Below are 8,258 nucleotides of genomic sequence, written 5' to 3'. Positions count from 1 at the left end.
AGTTTAAAATAAATAAAATATTACAAAAATAAATAATTTAATACTATTAAACACTATTTAATTTTAAGTTAATTTAGAATTAAGTATAAAAAACAAACACCACTTAATAAATAAAATATTCCACTTCCCTTATTTTTTTGTAATTACATCCATGCCCACCTCGGTAATTTAATAAAAAGAGGGTAATTGTATAATTTCATAGGATGCATATTATTAAGGTTGTGCAACATATTTATCTAATATTGTTGTAAACTAAAATATATAATAATATTTTAAAAATAATATAAATTAATTAATATAATAATTTTAAAATAGTAAAATGCAAAGTGATAGAGATAAAATTAAATATTATAATTTTTCTTCATCTTAAATATATTTTTATACTTAAATATTATACTTGTTGTATTTAATAAAATTTAAAATATTAATTAATTTTATTATTTAATTTGATATATTAAATATATAAATAAAAATGTTATTAAAATTTTTAATCATATATTTATGACATCACGGGGTTCTTAATTTGGAAAATATTAATAATTTGGATTAAAAATTATATTTAATGTTTGAAAAACAAAGTGGAAATTATCCTTTTTAAATTAGGGAATTTTTTTTTTCTTTAGTAAGAAATATGAATTTGGATTGAAAACTATGGGTGTTGTCCGGTAATTCCGGCGCAATAGTAAAGATAATTTGTGAAGTGTAGGAGAGAGAGGGGGGGCAGAGTAGTACACGCGCTGGAGGAATGGCGTGAGAGTGGGGATGAATGGTAAAGAAGGAGGTGTAGAGTGAGAAGCCATTTGGCTAAGCGCATGTGGGTTGGTCCCCTCGCTATCACTCTGCTAGTGCTGCAGATCCACGTGTCACTACCCCCAACTCAATCTGATTTTGATCTGGCCATACACGTGTCAATCCGCCATTGCCTGCCATGGGCGACTGGCTCTCTTCCTGGTCGTGGGTTCATGCGAGGTCTTGCTGTTCCCGTCAGGCCCCGTGGGATGTTAGCATATCCCAAAGAAGGTGATGAGCATCCTATGGTGACAAGTGGAGTTCAGGTGATGGAATATTGGCTATGACATTTAGTTTGGGGATGTTCCCTTTGTTTCGTCACTCACTCTGGATTCTCGACTTTATTTTTGCTTTGGATGCAATATTTCTGGTTAGGAAATATCTTCCACAGGCATACTTAAAATTGTGAGGTCCACATTTTTCCACGAGGTTGTTAGAAATGTTAGAAATTTTGTTATTTCTCAATATTTTAAGTATTTGGTAATTATTATATGGATTAATTCAGAGTGATTAGTCGCAGAATTCATTCATATAAAATAATTATTTTTATATAAAATTTAGCATAGACTAAAATGAAATTGTTCGTCATTTCCTTCGTATTTATATCACTTATGAAATGAATGAAAAGACAAGGATTTATTTGTGCTTTCCGTCTATACATTCATGATGTGGGATTATTTATTGTAAGGAAACTTTGCAATTAATGGAAGAAATTGTCATTTTTTTTCCCTTTTATTGACTTCATGTCATTGCATTTTCTTTCAAAAATCTAAACCCTATTCTTTTTTTTCAATGAAAAAAGCAACAATAATCCTATTCGATAACATAGAGCATTAGATTAAAAGATATGCAAATTTTGGTTTTAACATTTTTTCCTATTTCAAAGGTGGGTAAGGGATTAGCGACAGAACATTCAACCAATTATTTTTAAATGAGTTTAGTGTTGTTTGCCTATTGGTAGTTGAACTCCCTTTACCTCTTTTCCATTTTTTTAAAAAAATATAATATATATATATATATATATATATATATATATACACACACGCACACACGACCCAATGAATGACAACTTAAGCAACTTCGCGATACTTGCAACATGATATGGTTGGGAGGTTACTCAATACACATACTTTGATGGTCAAGTTAGTGAACAATGAGCAATGGAAAGGAATAGTAGGAGTAGAAGGACACATGATAGAGTTTGAGGGTATCTAGGGTGAGTGAAGAAAAGTGAATGAGGCAAGAGTGAAATATAGAACTTGCTTTTGTTAAAGGATAACAAGGTTTTTATAATTGGCCACCCAACTATGATTTGCTTCAACTATACTAGGTTGGTAGAGTAAGTGTTTTTGAGCCGTGATTGATCGATCCATTCTGGCATGTAATGGTCGCCCATCGTGTCGACCCACATCCTTATTTTTTTCATGTAATTTGTTGAAATATTGAATGAAAGAATTATTTTCTTATACTTCATTTCCTTTTATATTCTATTATTTTAAATTTATTGTTATTTTGATAAAAAAAATTAAAATATAATTTTTTTTATACTATTTTTAAAAACAAAAAACTAACATTTCTATAAATTTTACAATTACAAAATCAATAAATATAAATATAAAAAATAAAAAGTATAATTATTAGAGGTGTATAAAAAATAAAAAGTATAATTATAAGAGGTGTTTAAAGTAACAAAAAGAAATTTTATTTAATAATGAAAAAACTTAAGACAAAATGACTTAAAAAAATTAAATTAAAATTTTTAAGTGGCCCAAGGGCCACGACCTATCAGCGCGACACGACCCCACGACATGACATGACATGGAACAACACGATTAGTCTGTGGGTTTATGGGCTGTGTTGGGCCACCTATTTGGCTTGCATAGGCCAACCTGACCAGACACGATTTTCAAGTGGGTCATGTCGGCCCAACATATTGACCCGTAATGGCCTAGTAAACATTGAGTCGTGCCCATTGGACACCTCTAATAACAAATTTGACTTTGAAAGTGAATATTAAATATTATTATGGAGAAAAAAACCGCATTTCATTGAATTCTAATGTCTAAAAGCTATTACATTAAACTTAATATCATATATGCAGTTTGAAGATACTAAAGGACAAAAAAAAAGGATGATATGTGCACATTTATTTTATTTTATTTTTATATAGTATTTTTTTAGAAATGTTTGTAATTTTATCCTTGAACTTAAGTAGTATACAAAATAATTAAAAAATAACTCATTTATTAGAAAATTAAAAAAATGAGGAAAAGAAAAAGTGGAGAAATAGAGTTATGAAAGGACTTTGAGATGTATGTTTCATTGATTCAAATCTTCCATTTGTAGGAGTTGGGAAAAAGTAGAATTAAATACAATATTTAATTATTTATGGGAAAAACAAAAGTGTTCATGGGTAATTGTGAGGTCATTCACAATTATCCATATACATTTATAACAGCCTTCTTGAATCACCATCACTATTGAAGAAAAATTAGGTAGATATTAATTATTAAAACTACTTCATTAAAAACCTTGTCAGTAAAATTTAATGGGATAAAATCTAGATAAAGGAAAAAAAGGACAATATCCTAACATCCTTTGACAATGCTCTCCCTCATGACAACATGATTATGTTGTCTTTAATAGCTCTATGTTAAAAATTTTGAGTTGTGCATTTTGATTTAATGTACAAACTTCTTGAATGTTGTAGTAGGTAGGGCTTTTGTGAATAAGTCGGCTAAATTTTTGTTTGATCTTACTTGTTGAACATCGATTTAACCATTTTTTTTTTAAGTTGGTGTTTATAGAAGAACTTTGGTGAAATGTGTTGGTTCGATCTCCTTTATTATATCCTCCTTTGATTTGTGCAACACACATAACATTGTCTTCATGTTATATCATTGGATTGTCTTTGATGAAGGATAATTCATAAGACTCTCAAATATACTTGATCATAGATCTTAACCATACACATTCATGACTGGCTTCATGAATTGCAAGTATTTCTTAATAATTAGAGGAAGTGGCTACTGTTGTTTACTTAATTGATCTCTATGATATTGCAACACTCCTACAAGTAAATACATATCTTATCTAAGATCGAGCTTTATAAGGATATGGAAGATATCTTGCATGTACATACCTAATTAATCTCAATTTTGATTCTTTTAAATAATATAAGCTAAAGTAAATTGTTCCAAGAAGGTATCACACTATATGTTTAATCTCATTCTAATGTCTTTTGGTTGGACCAAAATTGTATCCTGCTTGTAAATTGACAGAAAATGTTATGCTTGGTCTAATCTAATTTACAAGATAGATTAGTGCACCAATTGCCCTGAGATATGGTACTTTTAGACCAAATAATTTTTCATTTTCCTTTTTAGGACGAAATGGATTTTTGTTCACTTCAAGTGAATGAACAACCATGATGGAATTGAGTGGATGCAATTTGTTCATACAACAGTGCTTTAAAACTTTCTCTATATTTGCTAATTGATGGACTAACACACTATTTTAAAAATGTTCAATCTATAGGCCAAGATAGTATCTTGTTTTTTTTCTAGATCTTTCATTCCAAATTCCTACAATAAATAATTAGCTATTTTTATGAACTTTTAGGAGTTCTTCAAGAGTTCCTATAAGATTTAAATCATCCACATATACTGCAATTATTGTAAGCCTTGTTTCTGATCTCTTAATGAAAATGCATGGTCAAATTGAATTATTCACATATCCTTTTAATTTTCACTCAAACGATTATAACATATATTCCTATATTGTTTTAATTCATATAGTGATCATTGTAATTTGATTGAATACATGTTACAGGGTTTTAAATTAGTTGTTTTTGACAATTTGAATCCTTTATGGATTTTTATATATATGTTGGTATCTATAGATCCATATAAATAAGTCGTAAAAAAACATCTATGGCATGCATATCTTCTTCAAAGACTATTAAACTTATCAAGTATCGAAATGTGATTGCATCCATTACAAGGGAATACATTTCCTTGTAGTCTACACCAAGTCTTTTTGAGAAACCTTGAGTAATAAGTTATGTTTTATATCTTGTGTTTTCATTATTTTCATTACGTTTTTGCACAAAGGCCCATTTATATCCAATAGGCTTTATGTTTTCAAGTGTTTGAACTACAGGTCCAAATACCTAGTTTTGCTAACGAGTTTAGCTTCGTTTGGATTGCTTCTTTTCATTTTGACTAATAATTTCTCTTTAAACATTCATCCACAATTTGAGGTTCTTGATCTTCATTATTTTTTATGATGTCCATAGCCACTTCAAAAACAAATATATTGTCAATGATAATATTACTAAAGTTCCTTATTTCTCTTACATGATGATTAAAGCCAAAATATGTGTTATAATGACATATATTCAATATGATTTGTGCACCAAAGAATACTCAAATCACCCAACTTGACCTAAATCGATGCCGGGGCCTTAACCGTGAGTTTAACTTGTATTTTGGAGATTTATCTCAGGCTCAAGAGAAGAAAATGATGCAAATTGAATCACTTTAGATTTTGAAAGATCAAGAAAGGGTTAAATGAAGAAATAAACGAGTCAAGACTCATGGACCATGAGGAAAGGCAAGATGGGGATATCATGAGTTTGGGAGATGAGAAATGACCATTATGGAGTAAGAAAGAAGGCAGGCAAACATGAGAAATGAGGCATGAAGTGAGATTCAGCTGTATGGAAATTTGGAACTCAAAATCTAGTGGTAACATGTACTCTAACTTTGAGGACAAATTTGGAGTACTTTCCAAAGTCCATTTCAGGCATAGTATTTATCATTTTGAACCTCGGGAAGTCAGGAGTCCAACGCTTCAAATGGTGTACAAATCAGAGTTGAAATGAAAAAGTTATGACCATTTGAAGACAATTGTACAAAGTTGAAGGGCCATTTTGAAATGATTTCGAAATTCAACTTATGAATTCGAAACCTATTCGAAATGACCCCAATTTCGAAGTCATCCACTGCCACTTTGATGTTTCGCCTCCTCTACCTTGGGAATTGCATATAGGGCACTCCATTTTCCATAAATGGACCCCACACGACTAGAAATCACCATTTGATCATTTTTTAATAATTTTTTAGATAATTATTTTTGTAATAAGTGGCCAATGAGAGTGTGCCACATGTTAGGTAATTGATGATATTATATAAACTCTCTTAGTTCTAGGTTTTAGGGATTTTGGATCTTTTTCTAGAGAAGTGGACATTGAAGGTGGAAAAAAACGAGAACTTTGGTTTGTTTTCTTTATCTTCTTTATTAAATATATTGTTTTTAGTTTCTTTTGATTCAAATTATGGATTTTTACCCTATTATGGATTGTAAATGTGACATCACTCCCATGAGAGGCTAAGAAGCCAAATTGGGGCTTGAAGTATGAAAACCTAAGGGATAATGGGTAAATTATTATAACAATGAGATTAATTATTGGTTGGGTGACAATTTATCAATTTTTTTTTCCTATCCTTGTGAGTTAGTTTAGGGAATGATACAGTAGGTTATTACCTGATACTAGTGATTCTTAGAAATTCTTGATAATTAGTTATCCTTGTCTTCCCTATCGCTATTTGCCCCAAAACAAAGTTATAAGGAGTAGGAAGGGTTAAAAAAGTCAAATCTTAAATTGGTAATAAATCTCATTCATTTGATGGTTGTAGGAATTTGTTTTTTTTTTTTTAAAAAAAATAGGTTTCAGATACAATTTTGAGCTATAGAACTCAAGTTGATTGCGAGCGGCCAAGGATCCCAAAACCTTAAGATTACTTTACTTAAGAAACCCTTGTTCTCTCTATTTCTATACCTTAAGTTGGATTGTGGAAAACCCCAAACTTGAATCAATTGAATTAAAAATCAATATTTGTTTTGTTATTAATTTAGTTTCATTCACTCAATCTCATTTCATAAAAGATAATTCACAAATTGTTTTCACTTTAGGATTTAAACAAAAACAATTCATTTATTCTACTATTGACAATTTCCATAAGCTAGTCCCTGAGGGCGATGCCCAAAGTACTACAAAAGTCATAGTGACTATTTCTCTAGTTTTTGGTACATAAAAGGTTAAGTATTTTGGTACAACAAAGAAGTTCGATCACATGACTTATTAAGATCTCTTCAATTCTAGGTACCTGTATTTAGTTAAGGGACAATTATTTAATTTGTACATTTTTAGGAGCTACCTATTTATCAAGTTAGGTTTCATCATTCATTTTTGTTAACATTTTCATATTGTAAGCTCTTTAAGAGTAACAAACTTTTCATATGTTGTTTTTTGTGTTTTTTTTTTTGAACTGTATCCTTTGAGCCAATAGGTCTACCATTCTCTAGGAGTGTTTTAGATTCACTTTCCATGATATTCTACAATTGTCCCAAAAGGACATCAATACGTGTTAAGGTATTCACAATCGGTATATGTGACTTTGTCACTTTCATTGTACATGTAAAGGCATCAAGTAACTGATTTGCAAGTCCTAGCAAATGAATAATCTTGTAAACTTTTAGTTCACATTACCTTATATGGGGGTCAAGATGAGACAATGAGGTTACGTTTCATATAATGTCTCATAATTTTTCAAGAATTGACTTGCCTCCCTATAATGGTAGGAAAACATTTTATCAAAATGACAATCCACAAAGCAAATAGTAAAAACATCACCTGTTAAAGGTTTAAGATAGCAGATAATGGATAAAGAATTAAAGACAACATATATACCAAGTTTGCATTAAGAACTTAACTTAGAACGTTGCGATTGAGCAATGGGAACATAAACAACACAACCGAAAATATGTAAATGTGAGACATTTGGTTGGTAACCTAAAACAAACTGTAAAGGTGAGAATTTATGATTAGTTATAGGGCAAATTTGAATTAAAGTTACAACATGGAGGATAGTTGTCCCTAATAAGACAAAGACAATTTTGTTTTCAAGAGTAATGGTTTAACAACCAATTGCAAACACTTAATAAGAGATTTAACTAATCCATTATGAGTATGAGTATGAGTAATAAAATGCTAAACATCAATACTAACTGACATACAATAATCAAAGAATGTTTGAGAGGATAATTTATCAGCATTGCCATCAAGAAATTGTGCCTTAAGTCAAATTATTTGTACAAGTAACCTAGTAAAGACAACTTTTCGAGTTGAAAGAAGACAAACATGAGACCAACAAGTTGAGACATTAATTAAAACCATAAAATAACGGAATAGTCTACTAGGTAGATGAATAGACCCATAAATGTCTCCTTGAATGTGTTTTGGAAAAGTTAGGCATTTAGATATAACCTTGGTAATCGATGGTTTAATATTTAATTTGCCTTATGAGCAGCCAATACAATTATAATCATTGGATATCAGAATATTCTCATTCTCTAAGGGATACTCAAAAAAATTGTTGATGATACGATGCATCATAGAGAATCCC

Source organism: Vitis riparia, chromosome 5, assembly GCF_004353265.1.
Source record: "Vitis riparia cultivar Riparia Gloire de Montpellier isolate 1030 chromosome 5, EGFV_Vit.rip_1.0, whole genome shotgun sequence".
Classification (NCBI taxonomy): domain Eukaryota; kingdom Viridiplantae; phylum Streptophyta; class Magnoliopsida; order Vitales; family Vitaceae; genus Vitis; species Vitis riparia.
This window is presented reverse-complemented; position numbering follows the sequence as displayed.